Raw genomic sequence first — 23695 nt, forward strand, 5'->3', positions numbered from 1 at the left:
TATCTCACAGTTTTTGCATTCTGTCGCTTTTGTAATATCCACTAGGACAATTGCATCAGCTCGGAATCACGACCAATTGATTCTTTGAGGTAATTTAAGCCGTGCGTGATACAGTTTGTATTTAGCAATGTACGCGATGAAATAGTCTGTCTCACAGTCCCTGAACAACATTATTTCCCCTACTGCCAAGCCCTCTCTGCAGTGCTAAAGCCCTAAATAAAGCAAGTCTAGATTTCCTCAGGTTCAGGTCTGGTCTCCCTAGGGCTCCTTTTCAATATAAATGGGCTTGTTTGTTACTATCAAAATTATATATTCAGAGACTAAGCCTTAGTCTAGCGATGAAAGTATAACAGCTTTTTTGTGCATTGTATTCAGTCAGTCTATTTCTTGGACGCAACCACAACATATCAAAACACGCCGATACACATTCATATTGATGACTGAAATAGCAACTACACGCTAATAGTCACACATATTGACGTCAGACAGATATAACCACTAAACGCTAATAGTCACACATATTGACGCTAGACAGGCATGGTCACACTTACAGTCACACACATTGACGTTAGACAGATATAGCAACTACACGCTAATAGTCACACATATTGACGCTAGACAGACATGGCCACACTTACAGTCACACATATTGACGTTAGACAGATATAGCAACTACACGCTAATAGTCACATATATTGACGCTAGACAGACATGGCCACACTTACAGTCACACATATTGACGTTAGACAGATATAGCAACTACACGCTAATACTCACACATATTGACGTCAGACAGATATAACCACTACACGCTAATAGTCACACATATTGACGTCAGACAGATATAAGCACTACACGCTAATAGTCACACATATTGACGTCAGACAGATACAGCCACTACACGCTAATAGTCAAGCAGATTTACGCTGCACAGGCATGGTCACACTTACAGTCACACATATTGGCGTCAGACAGATATTGAACAACCACTACACGCTAATAGTTACACATATTGACGCTAGACAGATACAGCCACTACACGCTAATAGTCACACATATTGACGTCAGACAGATATAACCACTACACGCTAATAGTTACACATATTGACGCTAGACAGATATAACCACTACACGCTAATAGTTACACATATTGACGCTAGACAGATACAGCCACTACACGCTAATAGTCACACATATTGACGTCAGACAGATATAACCACTAAACGCTAATAGTTACACATATTGACGTCAGACAGATATAACCACTACACGCCAATAGTCACACATATTGACGTTAGACAGATATAACCACTTCACGCTAATAGTCACACATATTGACGCTAGACAGATATCACCACTAAACGCTAATAGTCACACATATTGACGTCAGACAGATATAACCACTACACGCTAATAGTCACACATATTGACGTCAGACAGATATAACCACTAAACGCTAATAGTTACACATATTGACGCTAGACAGATATAACCACTAAACGCTAATAGTCACACATATTGACGTCAGACAGATATAACCACTACACGCTAATAGTTACACATATTGACGCTAGACAGATACAGCCACTACACGCTAATAGTCACACATATTGACGTCAGACAGATATAACCACTACACGCTAATAGTCACACATATTGACGTCAGACAGATATAACCACTACACGCTAATAGTCACACATATTGACGTCAGACAGATATAATCACTAAACGCTAATAGTTACACATATTGACGCTAGACAGATATAACCACTACACGCTAATAGTCACACATATTGACGTTAGACAGATATAACCACTAAACGCTAATAGTTACACATATTGACGTCAGACAGATATAACCACTAAACGCTAATAGTTACACATATTGACGCTAGACAGATATAACCACTACACGCTAATAGTCACACATATTGACGCTAGACAGATACAGCCACTACACGCTAATAGTCACACATATTGACGTCAGACAGATATAACCACTAAACGCTAATAGTTACACACATTGACGCTAGACAGATATAACCACTAAACGCTAATAGTTACACATATTGACGCTAGACAGATATAACCACTAAACGCTAATAGTTACACATATTGACGTTAGACAGATATAACCACTACACGCTAATAGTCACACATATTGACGCTAGACAGATACAGCCACTTCACGCTAATAGTCACACATGTTGACGCTAGACAGATATAGCCACTACACGCTAATAGTCACACATATTGACATCAGACAAATATAGCCACTACACGCTAATAGTCACACATATTCATGCTAGACAGATATAAACCACTACACGCAAATAGTCACATATATTGACGCTAGTCAGATATAAGCACTACACGCTAATAGTCACACATATTGACGCTAGACAGACATGGCCACACTTACAGTCACACATATTGACGTTAGACAGATATAGCAACCAAACGCTAATACTCACACATATTGACGCTAGACAGATATATCAACTAAACGCTAATAGTCACACATATTGACTTCAAACAGATATATCAACTACACGCTAATAGTTACACATATTGACGTCAGACAGATATAGCCACTACAATAGTCGATATTTATAGTCCACACATATTCACACATACGTCAGACAGATATAACCACTACACGCTAATAGTCACACATATTGACGTTAGACAGATATAACTAAACGCTAATAGTTACACATATTGACGCTAGACAGATATAACCACTACACGCTAATAGTCACACATATTGACGTTAGACAGATATAACCACTACACGCTAATAGTCACACATATTGACGTCAGACAGATATAACCACTACACGCTAATAGTCACACATATTGACGTCAGACAGATATAACCACTACACGCTAATAGTCACACATATTGACGTTAGACAGATATAGCAACTACACGCTAATAGTCACACACTGCCGATTGACACTAGACAGATACAGCCACTTCACGCTAATAGTCACACATATTGATGTTAGACAGGAAACAAATCCAATACACGCTAATATGGTCTCACACATATTGACGTTAGACAGATATAACCACTATACGCAAATAGTCACATATATTGACGCTAGACAGACATGGCCACACTTACAGCCACACATATTGACGTTAGACAGATATAGCAACCAAACGCTAATACTCACACATATTGACGCTAGACAGATATATCAACTAAACGCTAATAGTCACACATATTGACGCTAGACAGATATAAGCACTACACGCTAATAGTCACACATATTGACGCTAGACAGAAAACAAATCCACTTCACGCTAATAGTCACACATATTGACGTTAGACAGATACAGCCTCTACACGCTAATAGTCACACACATTGACACTAGACAGATACAGCCACTTCACGCTAATAGTCACACATATTGATGTTAGACAGGAAACAAATCCACTACACGCTAATAGTCACACATATTGACGCTAGACAGATATAACCACTTCACGCTAATAGTCACACATATTGACGCTAGACAGATATAACCACTAGGCACTAATAGTCACACATAACGTCAGACAGATATAACCACTACACGCTAATAGTCACACATATTGACGTCAGACAGATATAACCACTACACGCTAATAGTCACACATATTGACGTCAGACAGATATAACCACTACACGCTAATAGTCACACATATTGACGTCAGACAGATATAACCACTACACGCTAATAGTCACACATATTGACGTCAGACAGATATAACCACTACACGCTAATAGTCACACATATTGACGTCAGACAGATACAGCCACTACACGCTAATAGTCACACATATTGACGTCAGACAGATATAACCACTACACGCTAATAGTCACACATATTGACGTCAGACAGATATAACCACTACACGCTAATAGTCACACATATTGACGTCAGACAGATATAACCACTAAACGCTAATAGTTACACATATTGACGTCAGACAGATATAACCACTAAACGCTAATAGTTACACATATTGACGCTAGACAGATATAACCACTACACGCTAATAGTTACACATATTGACGCTAGACAGATATAACCACTACACGCTAGTCACACATATTGACGCCAGACAGATATATACACGCTAATAGACACATATTGACGTCAGACAGATATAACCACTAAACGCTAATAGTTACACATATTGACGCTAGACAGATATAACCACTAAACGCTAATAGTTACACATATTGACGCTAGACAGATATAACCACTAAACGCTAATAGTTACACATATTGACGTTAGACAGATATAACCACTACACGCTAATAGTCACACATATTGACGCTAGACAGATACAGCCACTTCACGCTAATAGTCACACATGTTGACGCTAGACAGATATAGCCACTACACGCTAATAGTCACACATATTGACATCAGACAAATATAGCCACTACACGCTAATAGTCACACATATTCATGCTAGACAGATATAAACCACTACACGCAAATAGTCACATATATTGACGCTAGTCAGATATAACCACTACACGCTAATAGTCACACATATTGACGCTAGACAGACATGGCCACACATACAGTCACACATATTGACGTTAGACAGATATAGCAACCAAACGCTAATACTCACACATATTGACGCTAGACAGATATATCAACTAAACGCTAATAGTCACACATATTGACTTCAAACAGATATATCAACTACACGCTAATAGTTACACATATTGACGTCAGACAGATATAGCCACTACACGATAATAGTCACACATATTTACGTCAGACAGATATAACCACTACACGCTAATAGTCACACATATTGACGCTAGACAGATATAACCACTACACGCTAATAGTCACACACATTGACGTTAGACAGATATAGCAACTACACGCTAATAGTCACACATATTGACGTTAGACAGATATAACCACTAAACGCTAATAGTTACACATATTGACGCTAGACAGATATAACCACTACACGCTAATAGTCACACATATTGACGTTAGACAGATATAGCAACTACACGCTAATAGTCACACACATTGACACTAGACAGATACAGCCACTTCACGCTAATAGTCACACATATTGATGTTAGACAGGAAACAAATCCAATACACGCTAATATGGTCTCACACATATTGACGTTAGACAGATATAACCACTATACGCAAATAGTCACATATATTGACGCTAGACAGACATGGCCACACTTACAGCCACACATATTGACGTTAGACAGATATAGCAACCAAACGCTAATACTCACACATATTGACGCTAGACAGATATATCAACTAAACGCTAATAGTCACACATATTGACGCTAGACAGATATAAGCACTACACGCTAATAGTCACACATATTGACGCTAGACAGAAAACAAATCCACTTCACGCTAATAGTCACACATATTGACGTTAGACAGATACAGCCTCTACACGCTAATAGTCACACACATTGACACTAGACAGATACAGCCACTTCACGCTAATAGTCACACATATTGATGTTAGACAGGAAACAAATCCACTACACGCTTATAGTCACACACATTGACACTAGACAGATACAGCCACTGCATGCTAATAGTCACACATATTTCTCTGCGCGAAGTTTTCAACCACAGCGCGCCCTTTGACGCAGCGGTTAGGAAATAAAAGGACAAAGGGTCAGATTGCTTTCATTTGCAGACAACATATTTTTTTAGCACGAAATGTTTCATGTGTCACCTATGTAAATGATATTGATGTTTTTGACTATAAAGAGAGTAAATAATTTACAAGTCAGCCAATATGGTAAAAAACGGAATACATGTGCATAAAACAACATTTCGTTATATTTTATGTTATCTTACAATGTTCGTACATTATCGAAATCCCTTTGTACAGAAAGAGACTAATTACTAAAATACCTTTTACATTGTTTATCTGCAAGCTTTCAGTATCAGTGTTCGACATTACATTGTTTACAGAAGGGGCAAGATCTCACCAGGGAAGTATCTATGCATGTTTAATTGATAGGATCTGACGACAAAAGGTGTCGATGGACTCGTAATGAGATTTAGTTAAGTCTAATGGTTTTTGGATTTGCGATTAGAACCAACAAAATATGTCTTATATTACATAATGCTGACCAGAGAAGCTAAGGAGACTACCATAAAGCTGACCAGAGAAGTTAAGGAGAATACCATAAAGCTGACCAGAGAAGTTAAGGAGAATACCATAAAGCTGAACAGCAAAGCTAACGAGAATACCATAAAGCTGAACAGCAAAGCTAACGAGAATACCATAAAGCTGAACAGCAAAGCTAACGAGAATACCATAAAGCTGAACAGCAAAGCTACCGATAATACCATAAAGCTGAACAGCAATGCTACCGATGATACCATAAAGCTGAACAGCAAAGCTACCGAGAATACCATAAAGCTGAACTAGCAAAGCTACCGAGAATACCATAAAGCTGAACAGCAAAGCTACCGAGAATACCATAAAGCTGAACAGCAAAGCTAACGAGAATACCATAAAGCTGAACAGCAAAGCTAACGAGAATACCATAAAGCTGAACAGCAAAGCTAACGAGAATACCATAAAGCTGAACAGCAATGCTACCGAGAATACCATAATAGTTGCAGACGTGTGTAGAGTGGTAGATTAGTTGCAGACGTGTGTAGAGTGGCACAGTAGTATCAGACATGTAGAGTAGTACAATTGTAGCAGACGTGTGTAGAGTGGTACAACTGTTGCAGAAGTGTGTGGAGTGGTACAGTAGTTGCACACGTGTGTAGAGAGGTACAATAGGAGCTGACGTGTGTAGAGCGGTACAATAGTTGCAGACGTGTGAAGAGTGATACAGTAGTTCTTAGTAGACGTGTGTGGACTGGTACAGTTGTATCAGACGTGTGTGGAGCGGTACAGTAGTTGCAGACGTGTGTAGAGTGGTACAGTAGTTGCAGACATGTGTGAAGTGGTACAGTAGTAGCACACGTGTGTAGAGCGGTACAGTAGTTGCAGACGTGTGTAGAGTGGTACAGTAGTTGCAGACGTGTGTGGGGTGGCACAGTAGTACTTAATAGACGTGTGTGGAGTGGTACAGTAGGAGCAGACGTGTTTAGAGTGGTACAGTAGTTGCAGACGTGTGTGAAGTGGTACACTAGGAGCAGACGTGTGTTGAGTGGTACAGTAGTAGCAGACGTGTGTAGAGTGGTACAGTAGTACTGCAGACGTGTGTGGAGTGGTACAGTAGTACTTAGTAGACGTGTGTGGAGTGTACAGTAGTACTTAGTAGACGTGTGTGGAGTGGTACAGTTATAGCAGACGTGTGTGGAGCGGTACAGTAGTAGCAGACGTGTGTTGAGTGGCACAGTAGTTGCAGACATGTGTGAAGTGGTACAGTAGTAGCACACGTGTGTAGAGTGGTACAATTGTTGCAGAAGTGTGTGGAATGGTACAGTAGTAGCAGACGTGTGTAGAGTGGTACAATAGGAGCAGACGTGCGTAGAGTGGTACAATAGTTGCAGACGTGTGAAGAGTGATACAGTAGTAGCAGACGTGTGTAGAGTGGTACTGTAGTTGCACACGTGTGTTGAGTGGTACAGTAGTTGCAGACGTGTGTAGAGCGGTACAGTAGTTGCAGACGTGTTGAGTGGTACAGTACTTGCAGACGTGTGTAGAGTGGTACAGTAGTAGCAGACGTGTGTAGAGCGGTACACTATTAGCAGACGTGTGTAGAGTGGCACAGTAGTTGCAGACGTTTGTTGAGCGCAACAGTAGTTGCAGACGTGTGTAGAGAGGCACAGTAGTTGCAAACATGTGTGAAGTGGTACAGTAGTAGCACACGTGTGTAGAGTGGTACAATAGTTGCAGACGTGTGTTGAGTAGTACAGTAGTTGCAGACGTATGTAGAGTGGTACAGTAGTTGCAGACGTGTGTGAAGTGGTACACTAGTAGCAGACGTGTGTAGAGTTGCACAGTAGTTTCAGACATGTGTGAAGTGGTACAGTAGTGGCACACGTGTGTAGAGTGGTACAATTTTTGCAGAAGTGTGTGGAGTGGTACAGTAGGAGCAGACGTGTTTAGAGTGGTACTGTAGTTGCAGACGTGTGTAGAGTGGTACAATAGGAGCAGACGTGTGTAGAGTGGTACAATAGGAGCAGACGTGTGTAGAGTGGTACAATAGTTGCAGACGTGTGAAGAGTGATACAGTAGTACTTAGTAGACGTGTGTGGAGCGGTACAGTAGTCCTTAGCAGACGTGTGTGGAGGGTACAGTTGTAGCAGACGTGTGTGGAGGGGTACAGTTGTAGCAAACGTGTGTAGATTGGTACTTTAGTACTTAGTAGACGTATGTGGAGCTGTACAGTTGTAGCAGACGTGTGTAGAGTGGTACAATAGTTGCAGACGTGTGTGGAACGGTACAGTACTTAGTAGACGTGTGTAGAGTGGCACAGTAGTTGCAGACATGTGTGGAACGGTAGAGTATAGTTGCAGACGTGTGTATAGTGGTACAGTAGTAGCAGACGCGTGTAGAGCGGTACACTAGTAGCAGACGTGTGTTGAGTGGCACAGTAGTTGCAGACGTGTGTTGAGTTGCACAGTAGTTGCAGACATGTGTGGAGCGGTACAGTAGTAGCACACGTGTGTAGAGTGGTACAATTGTTGCAGAAGTGTGTGGAATGGTAGAGTAGTAGCAGACGTTTGTAGAGTGGTACAATAGGAGCAGACGTGCGTAGAGTGGTACAATAGTTGCAGACGTGTGAAGAGTGATACAGTAGTAGCAGACGTGTGTAGAGTGGTATAGTAGTTGCAGACGTGTGTAGAGTGGTACAGTAGTTGCAAACGTGTGTAGAGTGGTACAGTAGTTGCAGACGTGTGTAGAGTGGTACAGTAGGAGCAGACGAGTGTAGAGTGGTACAATAGTTGCAGACCTGTGTGGAACGGTACAGTAGTTGCAGACGTGTGTAGAGTGGTACAGTAGTTGCAGACGTGTGTAGAGTGGTACAGTAGTAGGAGACGTGTGTAGGGATGAGTAGACCCTGGTGTCGTGGGTTGAGACGTGTTTCGTGCTTCTGTATGTCCTGGTTGTTTCAATTGTTCAATGCATTATGGAGAAAGCGTAACTGAACCTTTGAGATGCATGTTCACAATCTCAGTTCTGTCACGCCTTTGATGAGGCGGCAAGAGCTGAATAAGTGTTTTCGCGCCTTTCACTACATTTTGGGAACCCCAGGGAGCACTTCACAGACGCAGGTCTAAGAAAGCAAATGGCGCTTATTTTGATATACCCTTTTCGCACATAGCCACTCCGATGTGAGAAAACAGAGCAAATAGAGCCGTACAGTATTTATAAGATCCAATTCCCTTCCACAAACGATTGCATCACCAGGTCACAGAACGGAGGGATGTCTTTACCGTTCCGCAGAACTCAAAGTCCTTCTAAAAAAGACGGCATCACAAGGTCACTGACTGCAATGTCCTTCTGCGAACAATATCATCACTGGTTTACTGACTTCAACATTCACCCACGAACGATGGCAGCACAGGTTCGCTACTGAACACCATATCCCCTTTTCCTGAATTACGGGTTGAAGGTGGAATACGTTCTGTACTAATCTGTACAGAAACCTGCTTCAGTCATTCATATATTCGTATTCACTCATGACAATGATAAAATCTCCCACATCGTAAACTTAAGTTTAAAATCTTACGATTTTACTAACAGTCAATAGCGCGATCGTAAAATAACCATTTTGGGAAAATAATATACGCAAATTATTATGATTATTTTCAACTGTAGAACACAACGACAGGCTACAATTCACAAGCACGGCATTGAATGCAATCAGCACCAGCAATTACTTCTGGATCTGGCCCCATCAGATGCCCATCTGTTCCCAAACATTGTGAGAGCTCCTTATGTAACCCATTCCAAGGAACTTTTGTACAACCAAAAATGGGAATATTATGATACTGAGGCAAAAAATAACATTGCACATGTCATTTGTATTTTTCTTCATGTCATTGTGCTAGTGAACAGAGTACAACAGACATTTAAGGTTTCGTATGTTTGTTTGATTCAAGCTTGTTTCGATCTCACAGTCATGTGTATATACGTTTCATGTGGATTGTACTTTGTACTTACATTTGTTTAAAGAAAACAATAATTAGTGTATAGATTTGCCAATTCAATGGTCCTGCTAAAAGAATGCCCTCATAGGTACCATTATAAATGATTGTTATACAGGGAGTGTTTTCACACGTTTAGGGTGCACTGTTAGCTGTGCATTCCGTTCATGTCACTCTTGGTACTCCCGTACCAGCTGCATCCCATACCCATATCGGCCTGCTCATCTGCCCCCAACTGGCTGTGGTGTTGTAACTACAACACTGTCTATTCTGACATTTATTTTTGGTCACATGATTACAATCGTATAAGATGAATATACACGATCTCGCTGCACAAAAACAGTAATTTAATCTCAATGATTTTTGTCTTTCATCTAGTAATACATTCTAATCTGAGTGATGTAAGGAACACCATTATCATTGCGTATAAACTTTTGGAGACGCATCAGGACATGTAGACAACATTCAATTGAAATATTAAAACTGGAAATTTGATAACCATTTACATTTACAGCAGAAAACTTCCAATTCAAGTAACTATTTGCCGGTTACAACACAGCTTCCGCGAATGCCTGCATGATATTGTCACGAGTGACTTTGCCTGGCTCATCTATATCTTCGATCTATATCTCCCTGCAAAAGTTCTACCACCTGCCAGATATCGTCAAGGCGTTGACTGTGAATTTCACATATGTTGTGAAGCACAACACACGTATAGTCCGTTTGGCTCAAAAGCGGACCGATGAATTGCAATCTAACTCGAAAACTACTAAACATAAGTATAATACTCAATGAAACGCTGATCATAATCAAAACATCAGACCAACTGAGGTTTTTGTAGAATTTATGTCCTAAAAATAAAAAAGTTGTTTAACAAACTATCATATGTTGACACAGTTCACTATTTGTGTGCGACAAAGGATGGAGACGGCACAGCACAGATAAATGACTTTATCCAGCCTCATGTAAGAATGTCGAGTTTTGATTGGTTCACGTGACTCTGATAAATACCATGTACACCCGTCACGATCCGCGAGCAGGGAGTACAAAAGTCGTATTATCTCGCCACGCCTCGGTGACCACGCGAAATGAGAAAAGCGTGCATCGCCAAGCCTTTAGTAACGTGCGCTGCATTGGGGTCAATCGATCAGCTGGTGTCAACATGGCAGCAAGGAAACGTTTTTCCGCAACAACTGAGAATTTTCTTTTCTTTTCTTTTCATTTAGTAAAAACATTCGGCTAGATAAATGCGTTATCACATGGTGTCTCGGGAAATACGGGGTTATATCAGTCCCGAGTAAGGTTGTATTCCGAGGCGAGGGGAATACAAGCTTACGACACGACACGATGTGATAACTTATATTGTCGCACGTGTGCACGTGCCTCACGTACACCTGGCTGTCCCTTTCTCTGCACTCCTCCCTCGTAACAAATAGTGAACTGTGTCAACATATGATAGTTTGTTAAACAACTTTTTATTTTTAGGACATAAATTCTGCAAAAGAAATCACAGAGTTGGTCTGATGTTTTGATTACGATCAGCATTTCTTTGAGTATTATATGTTTATTACTTTTCGAGTTTGATTGCAATTCATCGGGCCGCTTTTGAGCCAAACGGACTATAGCTATTACAGTGCAGGAAAACTCTACACCCACAGCCAAACGTTTTTGCAAACATCTCCAACGCCCTTTCAGTCTTCCAAAAGAGTTTTTTATTGTCATTCTGGCGCTACTCAAACGGTACTTGAAAACCCTTTGTCTGTTAGATAATGCTCCACGTTTAGGAAACGGTTTCAAAAGCCAGGATCGGAGTATTCTAAGATATACAAAAGACAGTGTGGTAGTACAATACAGAGGCATCACTATGGCAGTACAAGACTGTGTGGTAGTACAATACAGAGGCATCACTATGGCAGTACAAGACTGTGTGGTAGTACAATACAGAGGCATCACTATGGCAGTACAAGACTGTGTGGTAGTACAATACAAGGGCATCACTATGGCAGTACAAGACTGTGTGGTAGTACAATACAGAGGTATCACTATGGCAGTACAAGACTGTGTGGTAGTACAATACAGAGGCATCACTATGGCAGTACAAGACTGTGTGGTAGTACAATACAGAGGTGTGGTAGTACATCACTATGGCAGTACAAGACTGTGTGGTAGTACAATACAGAGGTATCACTATGGCAGTACAAGACTGTGTGGTAGTACAATACAGAGGTATCACTATGGCAGTACAAGACTGTGTGGTAGTACAATACAGAGGTATCACTATGGCAGTACAAGACTGTGTGGTAGTACAATACAGACAGAGGTATCACCATGGCAGTAAGACTATATGGCAGTACAAGACTGTGTGGTAGTACAATACAGAGGTATCACTATGGCAGTACAAGACTGTGTGGTAGTACAATACAGAGGTATCACTATGGCAGTACAAGACTGTGTGGTAGTACAATACAGAGGTATCACTATGGCAGTACAAGACTGTGTGGTAGTACAATACAGAGGTATCACTATGGCAGTACAAGACTGTGTGGTAGTACAATACAGAGGTATCACTATGGCAGTACAAGACTGTGTGGTAGTACAATACAGAGGTATCACTATGGCAGTACAAGACTGTGTGGTAGTACAATACAGAGGTATCACTATGACTGTGTGGTAGTACAATACAGAGGTATCACTATGGCAGTACAAGACTGTGTGGTAGTACAATACAGAGGCATCACTATGGCAGTACAAGACTGTGTGGTAGTACAATACAGAGGTATCACTATGGCAGTACAAGACTGTGTGGTAGTACAATACAGATATCAGAGTACAAGACTATACAATACAGAGGTATCACTATGGCAGTACAAGACTGTGTGGTAGTACAATACAGAGGCATCACTATGGCAGTACAAGACTGTGTGGTAGTACAATACAGAGGTATCACTATGGCAGTACAAGACTGTGTGGTAGTACAATACAGAGGTATCACTATGGCAAGACTGTGTACAAGACAGTGTGGTAGTACAATACAGAGGTATCACTATGGCAGTACAAGACTGTGTGGTAGTACAATACAGAGGTATCACTATGGCAGTACAAGACTGTGTGGTAGTACAATACAGAGGTATCACTATGGCAGTACAAGACTGTGTGGCAGTACAAGACTGTAGTACAATACAGAGGTATCACTATGGCAGTACAAGACTGTGTGGTAGTACAATACAGAGGCATCACTATGGCATACAAGACTATGGCATAACTATGGCAGTACAAGACTGTGTGGTAGTACAATACAGAGGTATCACTATGGCAGTACAAGACTGTGTGGTGGTACAATAGAGGCATCACTATGGCAGTACAGAGGTAGTACGATACAGATCACTATGGCAGTACAAGACTGTGTGGTAACAATACAGAGGCATCTGTGACTGTGTGGTAGTACAATACAGAGGACTGTGTATCACTATGGCAGTACAAGACTGTGTGTGGTAGTACAATACAGAGGTATCACTATGGCAGTACAAGACTGTGTGGTAGTACAATACAGAGGTATCACTATGGCAGTACAAGACTGTGTGGTAGTACAATACAGAGGCATCACTATGGCAGTACAAGACTGTGTGGTAGTACAATACAGAGGTATCACTATGGCAGTACAAGACTGTGTGGTAGTACAATACAGAGGTATCACTATGGCAGTACAAGACTGTGTGGTAGTACAATACAGAGGTATCACTATGGCAGTACAAGACAGAGGTATCACTATGGCAGTACAAGACTGTGTGGTAGTACAATACAGAGGTATCACTATGGCAGTACAAGACTGTGTGGTAGTACAATACAGAGGTATCACTATGGCAGTACAAGACTGTGTGGTAGTACAATACAGAGGTATCACTATGGCAGTACAAGACTGTGTGGTAGTACAATACAGAGGCATCACTATGGCAGTACAAGACTGTGTGGTAGTACAATAGGCATCACTATGGCAGTACAAGACTGTGTGGTAGTATCACTACAAGACTGTGTGGTAGTACAACTATGGCAGACAAGACTGTGGTAGTACAATACAGAGGCATCACTATGGCAGTACAAGACTGTGTGGTAGTACAATACATGGCAGTACAAGAGGCATCACTATGGCAGTACAAGACTGTGTGGTAGTACAATACAGAGGTATCACTATGGCAGTACAATTAAGACTGTGTGGTAGTACAATACAGAGGTATCACTATGGCAGTACAAGACTGTGTGGTAGTACAAGACTGTGTGGTAGTACAATACAGAGGTATCACTATGGCAGTACAAGACTGTGTGGTAGTACAATAGAGAGTATCACTATACAAGACTGTGTGGTAGTACATCAGAGGTATCACTATGGCAGTACAAGACTGTGTGGTAGTACAATACAGAGGTATCACTATGGCAGTACAAGACTGTGTGGTAGTACAATACAAAGGACTGTGTGGTAGTACAATACAGAGGTCACTATGGCACAATACAGAGATCTATGTGTGGTAGTACAATACAGAGGTATCACTATGGCAGTACAAGACTGTGTGGTAGTACAATACAGAGGCATCACTATGGCAGTACAAGACTGTGTGGTAGTACGATACAAAGGCATCATTATGGCAGTACAAGACTGTGTGGTAGTACAATACAGACGTATCACTATGGCAGTACAATTAGACAGTGTGGTAGTACGATACAGAGGTAATGTAATACATGACCAGTGATTAGAGCAATAAAGACTCTCATGGTAATTTCAATTCTCAGCAATCAACTTCGGACATTAGGTCCAGGCAGAGTATCCCAGGGTTTAGAGTGGTCATACAAAATGCTGGCCTTCTCGACGCTTGAGATGTAACGTAGGATCAGAGGCAATAGCCAGGTCCCTTCATATACACAAGAAGAAGATGCTGGAAAATTCTACACTGTGGCAGATAACTCTTGAATAAAATTTCCAGATCTTTCTGTCTTAATCTAGAACAATTCTAAATATAGCACACAACAACCGCTTACTGAATCAATAGGTAGATACTTTTTTCTATACTATTTTTTTCCTTTTGTCTTCGTTATATACATAAACATCAATGAATACTAGTATAGATACAGATGACAGGCTCAAAGCTATTCATGACATAATTTACCCAAGTCTAAATATAGCACACATCAACCCCTTAATGAATCTACAGGTAGATCTATTGTCATGAGAGAGACATCCACACAGGGTGACTGAGCAGGCAACTACTGTAAATGCATGTATAGAGCATAACAGTACACTGAGATCTTTGGCATCCTTCATTCTGAGATGCAATGCATCGGGTAGCTTAACGAGTGAATAATACTACATGGACAATGTGCATGTAGTGACAGGGGCAAATATTGAGGAGCAGCATGTCTATTACTATTGGCCAAACCCCATCTGTTGAACCTTGAGGTAATTACATTTCCTTCAGTAAAGTTACGTTCCCTTCAAGCCACTGACGTTCACACATACAACTGAAATAATGGCAACTTTCATGATGATGGTGGAACGGGTAAACAATTCTTTAGCTCTCATCTAAAAACAATCTCGAGTCGTGCAACAGCTGCACGCTGGATTACTCGTCTTTTGTTGTGTACAAAAAGAGGATCCAAATCACCTCCATATATATCACACTCGTGATTTGTTGTGTACAAAAAAAGGACCCAGATCATCTCCATATACATCACACTCACGATTTGTTGTGTACAAAAAGAGGATCCAGATCACCTCTATATATATCACACTCGTGATTTGTTGTGTACAAAAAGAGGATCCAAATCACCTCCATATATATCAAACTCGTGATTTGTTGTGTACAAAAAGAGGATCCAGATCACCTCTATATATATCACACTCGTGATTTGTTGTGTACAAAAAGAGGATCCAGATCACCTCCATATATGTCACACTCGTGATTTATTGTGTACAAAAAGAGGATCCAGATCACCTCCATATACATCACACTCGTGATTTGTTGTGTACAAAAAGAGGATCCAAATCACCTCCATATATATCAAACTCGTGATTTGTTGTGTACAAAAAGAGGATCCAGATCATCTCCATATATATCAAACTCGTGATTTGTTGTGTACAAAAAGAGGATCCAGATCACCTCCATATATATCAAACTCGTGATTTGTTGTGTACAAAAAGAGGATCCAGATCACCTCCATATATATCAAACTCGTGATTTGTTGCGTACAAAAAGAGGATCCAGATCACCTCTATATATATATCACACTCGTGATTTGTTGTGTACAAAAAGAGGATCCAGATCACCCCCATATATATCACACTCGTGATTTGTTGTGTACAAAAAGAGGATCCAGATCATCTCCATATACATCACACTCACGATTTGTTGTGTACAAAAAGAGGATCCAGATCACCTCCATATATATCACACTCACGATTTGTTGTGTACAAAAAGAGGATCCAAATCACCTCCATATATATCAAACTCGTGATTTTTTGTGTACAAAAAGAGGATCCAGATCACCTCCATATATATCACACTCGTGATTTGTTGTGTACAAAAAGAGGATCCAGATCACCCCCATATATATTACACTCGTGATTTGTTGTGTACAAAAAGAGGATCCAGATCACCTCCATATACATCACACTCGTGATTTGTTGTGTACAAAAAGAGGATCCAAATCATCTCCAGATATATCAAACTCGTGATTTGTTGTGTACAAAAAGAGGATCCAGATCACCTCTATATATATCACACTCGTGATTTGTTGTGTACAAAAAGAGGATCCAGATCACCTCCATATATGTCACACTCGTGATTTGTTGTGTACAAAAAGAGGATCCAGATCACCTCCATATATATCACACTCGTGATTTGTTGTGTACAAAAAGAGGATCCAAATCACCTCCATATATATCAAACTCGTGATTTGTTGTGTACAAAAAGAGGATCCAGATCACCTCCATATATATCACACTCGTGATTTGTTGTTATACAAAAAGAGGATCCAGATCACCTCCATATATATCACACTCGTGATTTGTTGTGTACAAAAAGAGGATCCAGATCACCTCCATATATATCACACTCGTGATTTGTTGTGTACAAAAAGAGGATCCAGATCACCTCCATATATATCACACTCGTGATTTGTTGTGTACAAAAAGAGGATCCAAATCATCTCCATATATATCAAACTCGTGATTTGTTGTGTACAAAAGAGGATCCAGATCACCTCCATATATATCAAACTCGTGATTTGTGATGTACAAAAAGAGGATCCAGATCACCTCCATATATATCACACACTGTGCTTTGTTGTGTACAAAAAGAGGATCCAGATCACCCCATATATATCACACTCGTGATTTGTTGTGTACAAAAGAGGATCCAGATCACCTCCATATACATCACACTCGTGATTTGTTGTGTACAAAAAAGAGATCCAAATCATCTCCATATATATCAAACTCGTGATTTGTTGTGTACAAAAAAAGAGGATCCAGATCACCCCTATATATATCAAACTCGTGATTTGTTGTGTACAAAAGAGGATCCAGATCACCTCCATATATATCACTCGTGATTTGTTGTGTACAAAAAGAGGATCCAGATCACCTCCATATATATCACACTCGTGATTTGTTGTGTACAAAAAGAGGATCCAGATCACCTCCATATATATCACACTCGTGATTTGTTGTGTACAAAAAGAGGATCCAGATCACCTCCATATATATCACACTCGTGATTTGTTGTGTACAAAAAGAGGATCCAGATCACCTCCATATATATCACACTCGTGATTTGTTGTGTACAAAAAGAGGATCCAAATCACCTCCATATACATCACACTTGCTTTGTTGTACAAAAAGAGGATCCAGATCACCTCCATATACATCACACTCGTGATTTGTTGTGTACAAAAAGAGGATCCAGATCATCTCCATATACATCACACTCGTGATTTGTTGTGTACAAAAAAAGGATCCAGATCACCTCCATATACATCACACTCGTGATTTGTTGTGTACAAAAAGAGGATCCAGATCATCTCCATATACATCACACTCGTGACTTGTTGTGTACAAAAAGAGGATCCAGATCACCACCATATACATCACACTCGTGTGTAAAGAGTAGTAATACCAATGGACATTTCAAGATTGTCAGTGCCAAAGAGTTGCCCGAGAGATTTGGTATAGAGGTGATTAGTAAAATATCCATACCTAATGGTGAGATATCTATCAGAGATATTTATGTGTCGTCACAAGTTATTTAGCGCGAGGGGCTTTTGCATATGTCAATTCTGGGTGTTTAATAACCACTATCCTGACTGGTGATAGGTTACAACTATCAGGTGCTGTGTTTTGGCCGTGTGCCCATAATCAATATAATGTTTCTGTCGAGATATATTAGGATCCACAGCAGGCCCCATTTTGTCCTCAATTGTGCTGTTTTGGTAAAAACGGCATAACATTGAACAAACGGAAGAAATTACCAAAACAAACGTCATTAATGTCCTGCTCAGTGTCTTCTACACCAAGATGTTGTGTCTTAACAGAACAGTAGAGCAGGCTGCGCTTTTCACAGCAAGAAAAGATAACGTTCTCTGCTCAGAGGGAATAAAATTCAATAGAAGGGACAGCAATCGTTTTCTGCAAACATTTAAACTATTCATCTGTAGTGGGGGCAAGTAGCCCATTACAGGGTGAGGAAATTAAAGGGTCGGGTATCCGAGCTTTATGTCCAGTTGATCCTCGGGGACATTTGGGGAGTAAAGTGTGCCTATAGCAATAAATATACAATGCAATGTCATACACGGACACGCATATTTTGGATAGGATGCCACATAACCTATAGAATAAATGTATATCCTCGTTCAAGCAGTATATTCAACTTTAATGGCAATTTTCATTGTATATAGCTGTAGTAGGCAGAGGGCGATACCACTTATGCATCTTTTAGAAAGCAGCAGTTCCTATCATTACGGTTAAAAAGTAGCCTGCTCGTCCTCGGGTGAACTCCATGGCTCACGGTTTGCATGCCGATATTATTGCTAATTTGAATGTATTTCCTCTATACCCTTCGCAATATATTAGAATATCATCAACTATAAATAGCATTACAATGACCGTCTTCAGAAGAACGATCAGTCAAACAGCTGCGCCCTGATCTAGAATTTTCGTAACCATTCGAATTCTCCATGCAAGTTGGTAAGGGGACATTCTTGATTTTGATACTTAAGTTAAATCTAAATCGTTCTGACACATTATTAGTGTTGATTTCAATTAATCCTACATGTCATGTATTTCCTAATAGATGGGACGTGCGTGGCCTATAACGTCTACTGAGGTCTACTGGCATGTTTCGAAACTACGAGAGATAGTCAGTATGTTCAATGTGTTTTTATGTGTAACATGCGGACTTTGTAAGAGGTTCCTACAGATATAAAATGTTTATTATCGGCCGTGCTGAGAGTGGTCTACAGAGGTCAACTACACAAATCCACGATTAATCAGAACCCAGGCTTTAAGAAATCGAGCCCAAACAGCTACTCAAACTTATGTCCCTTTGGATCAGGCGACAGGAGTGCAGGTTACTATAGCTGGGCGGCAATGTGCTGTGCGACTGTTAACAAATCGACACAAGTAAATTGTGTTTTCAGCGTAGAATCTGGGGAATCGCCGACGGTCTCGTGTATTCACATTAACGGGGTAGGCTACTGTCTAGGGGAGTCTTAACCATCGTCATACGAACATCAAAGAAATGAAACATCGCAGATATTGTTGTGATGGGTCTGTTACGTTATGGACGAAATCTCTATGACAGCACCACTGTATATTGTCACTGGACAGTGCTAAACACACACCGCACATATCGTTACTCCGTGACCACCACTTAACACACTTACACAGAACGCAGTGGACAGCCGTGAATACTGACGTCGACATGGTCTGGAGACGTGAACGCCGACATCAACAACTACATCAGTACCTGACCTGGGCAATGCGCTGCAAAAGCAGGGGACAGGATTCCCTTAAATTGTTACAGTGAGATTGATTCCGACAATGTCGTATAGACGAATGTTTCAATGCCCGTGTGATGCGGCCTCCAGCCATAAAACTACAACAAATATTTAATGTCAGGATGAAACATGGGAGAGAAGAGAGGACACCGGGCGCAAACGGGAAACATGCCGGTCAAATTACAATCTTCAACAACCAACTGGAAATGACGAATTACTTTGTCATTCATTAGACGCGTGTATTTGATGCTGTCTGAGCAATGTGCGAGTTGAAACACTGACACAATATTCCAGTTGCACTGCTCGTATGAAATAATGACGCTGAACACGGGGTGACAGATCATTTCCAAAAGTTTCCGATCATAACGCTGACCAGTTATTGATGAATGTTCAATTAGCAAAGTGTGTCTAACTGGGATGCGTTGTTTTTTTGCTGAGACAGTGAACAACATACAAATACACCACGTCATATACCTCACTGTCACAGTTCACATTATAGGTAGGTTCTGTCTTTTGTGCATGATAGTGACAGCTTCAATATAACGTGGACAACTGTGAAACTGTGGACAACAACCTAGTCTCTGATCTCTGTTGTGCGGTTGTCTCTTAACATGCAGAGGCCAAACAATGAAGTAGTTACAAGAACATGTCGTAATCTTGAAGGAACTGACAATGTGAAATTCAGTCAAGATTTGGCAACCTCGGACCTAGTCACAAATCCTGTACACATTGTATACCACTCACAAAAAGTTAATCAACACAATTTTTAGTCGCATTACATTTTCATTTAATGAAATTGCAAATCACGGAATGATGCAATAGAAAGGTAAAACATATACATGTACACACGATTAACAAAAATGAAATGAAATTGTATTGAGCAATAATAGACTTGCACATCATCAAAAGCATGTACCACTGAAACAGTCGTGCATAATGAGCTGCATTGATGGAGCAAAATGTTAACATTAAGGTTCAAGTCAGTTTTGCACAGTGAAACAGTGTGCCATGCTCTCTGTAACGCCTGCTCAAGGTCATCCAGAGTCTGGGGGTGAACATGGAGACCGTAAACACGACTTACAATAATGTCCCATGCCTGTTAAATGGGATTTAGATCAAGTGACCTTGCCGGCCAGTCCATATGTGTGATGTTGTTGATCTAAGCAACATCGTTAACAACTCCTTCTCAGGCATTATCATCCATGTACGGGCATTACCATCCATAAAGATGAAGTTAGGACCCGCTTGTTGTACCAGAGGAATGATTACAGGTAGGTTTACACCGATCAGGGTGCATGTGTAAAGTGGATGACATTCATGCCACACATTTTGCATGCTGTTTCTGAGTGTGGTTGTGTTCAGGTGATGTTGTCAATGTTATCAGATAAATCAGTTTGACAGGCACTAAAGGTTATGTATTCTTTGAATATTACCTTTCAGTAACATGTCGGCAAAAATCGCTATCGAGATTGATAAAGATATAACACTGAAAATACTTGTTGCTTAATTTCTTGTGAGGAGTATATAACAACTCACTTCGCCAACTGCTGGACTGTCACGCACCTCTGAAGGAACGTACTTTAATAGAGCGTACAGGATGTCCCTGGTACAATGAATCTGTTCATGAAGCTAAACGCCAAAGACCTAAAGCAGAACGTACGTGGCGAAAATCTCAAAGAAATGCTTTTTGCAAGATCGTCCGAGAGCAGAGAGCACCAGACATGGTGTTCGAGGAAACCTTGTTTGATGGCGTTCCTCTCAGGGAGTTCGCACTTTGTACCCCGCAGGATGTTCCGACTCTCATCAAATCATCCAACAAAAACACTTGTCTGAATGATCCAGTGCCAAGCAATCTTTTGGTTGATCATCTCGATCATTTACTTCCAGTTATAACAGACATTATTAATAAAAATCTGTGCACAGTCTCAACAACCTTGCCCCTCAATATCTCTCATCTCAATATGTACCTTCCAGAACTCTACGTTCCCAGGATCAACAGCTCCTGAAAATTTCCCAAGCTGGTCTCTTCTCTTTTGGGAAGAAAGGTTTTCAGCATATCGTGCCTCTCTTATGGAACTCTCTCCAGCTCCAAATCAAATTCGCCCCAACCCTGGACTCTTTAAAGAAGGTCCTAAAGAGATTCCTTTTACTTAACAGTCATTCTCAACGAAACTGCACAATTCAGGGGGATAGTGTAGAAAACCAAAAATCATGTCAGTCCAAGAAAAATGTTTATTTTCCAAAACTACAACTTGTGAATGAACAGTTTATACTTGTTCATCACTCAGTGAACAGTGTTAAACTTTCAGCACTAGTTTGAAGTAAACGCCCAAGTAATTTACGTTCATGGGTAACTAGTAGTATCAACATAAACCACGAGAAAATGAACTCTTCTTGTTTTGATTGAAACATTGAATATGGAAACAATTAAGTCATCTGAAAAACAAAAAGAATGTGTACTCAGTAAAGCGTATTTCACACTGTTAACGCCACATAATTCCTGTTCAAAATCCAGAATTGACGGAATCACGCATACCACATTTACGTTGTATCAAAGATTAAAATCAGAAACTTGAAAATAAAACGTTCCCTTTCACGAAAGCGCTATGGAATTGTACAAAATAGGAATGAATATATTTTTGCTTTAACTCAATCAACTGTTAAACACCTTTACCATCTTTGAGTTCTACAGTGGGACGTATATTACGTTGTAACTTACTTTCTTGTTAAATCAAATGATTGAATTTTGATTAAACGCCAAAGGTGACAAAAATCAGTAAAATTCTTTGCACCAAATATGTAATCAAAAGAGAAGTGAACATTATTCTGGACACATGTCCGAGACAGTCGAGCAACATTGAGATATCTACAAGTAACAATCACACAATGAGGCATTGGGACAAAACATCTCTTTACTTTTGGATTTATACTTAGGGCACATTATCTTTTTATGTGTTTCACGTAGCCACCAAATTCTGAACATGGGTCGGTCGGTCGGTCGGTCGGTCGGTCTGTCGGGGGAAAACAAAAAAGCATTAAAAAATTAATAAAGTCAAAATTATCCGAATAATGTTCTTGATTCTCATTTATTGTAATTCTTATTATAATTTCTCGCGTTCTTTGGACTTGTACCAGCGGCTAATACATTTTAGATAGATAAACATTTTATATGACGAGGAGATACGTTTTAGGTTCGAGTCGGCTGTGTTTGAATGAAAAAAAAGTTTTTGGAGGGATCGGCAATGAAATTAAAAGGGTCGGTCGGGCGATGAGAAACACAAAAAATAAAAAATGCTGCCCTTATTTAGAGTAAGTTAAAGGACAATCTGTATAGTTGACAAAACGTACACTTAAATTTCATCAACATATTAAATCGTTTTTGTCATCATAATCTTCTTGTAATCTTGTAATGATTCCGAAAGAAATATTCGTATGAAACACCTTTAGTAATTTACGTTAGGGTGAAAAAGTGGCATGATCGACAAGGGATTCCATAGAATGAGCATTG

The sequence above is a fragment of the Haliotis rubra genome, unplaced genomic scaffold, assembly GCF_003918875.1.
Source record: "Haliotis rubra isolate DU_JTF1 unplaced genomic scaffold, ASM391887v1 Scf12, whole genome shotgun sequence".
NCBI classification, from domain to species: Eukaryota; Metazoa; Mollusca; class Gastropoda; order Lepetellida; family Haliotidae; genus Haliotis; species Haliotis rubra.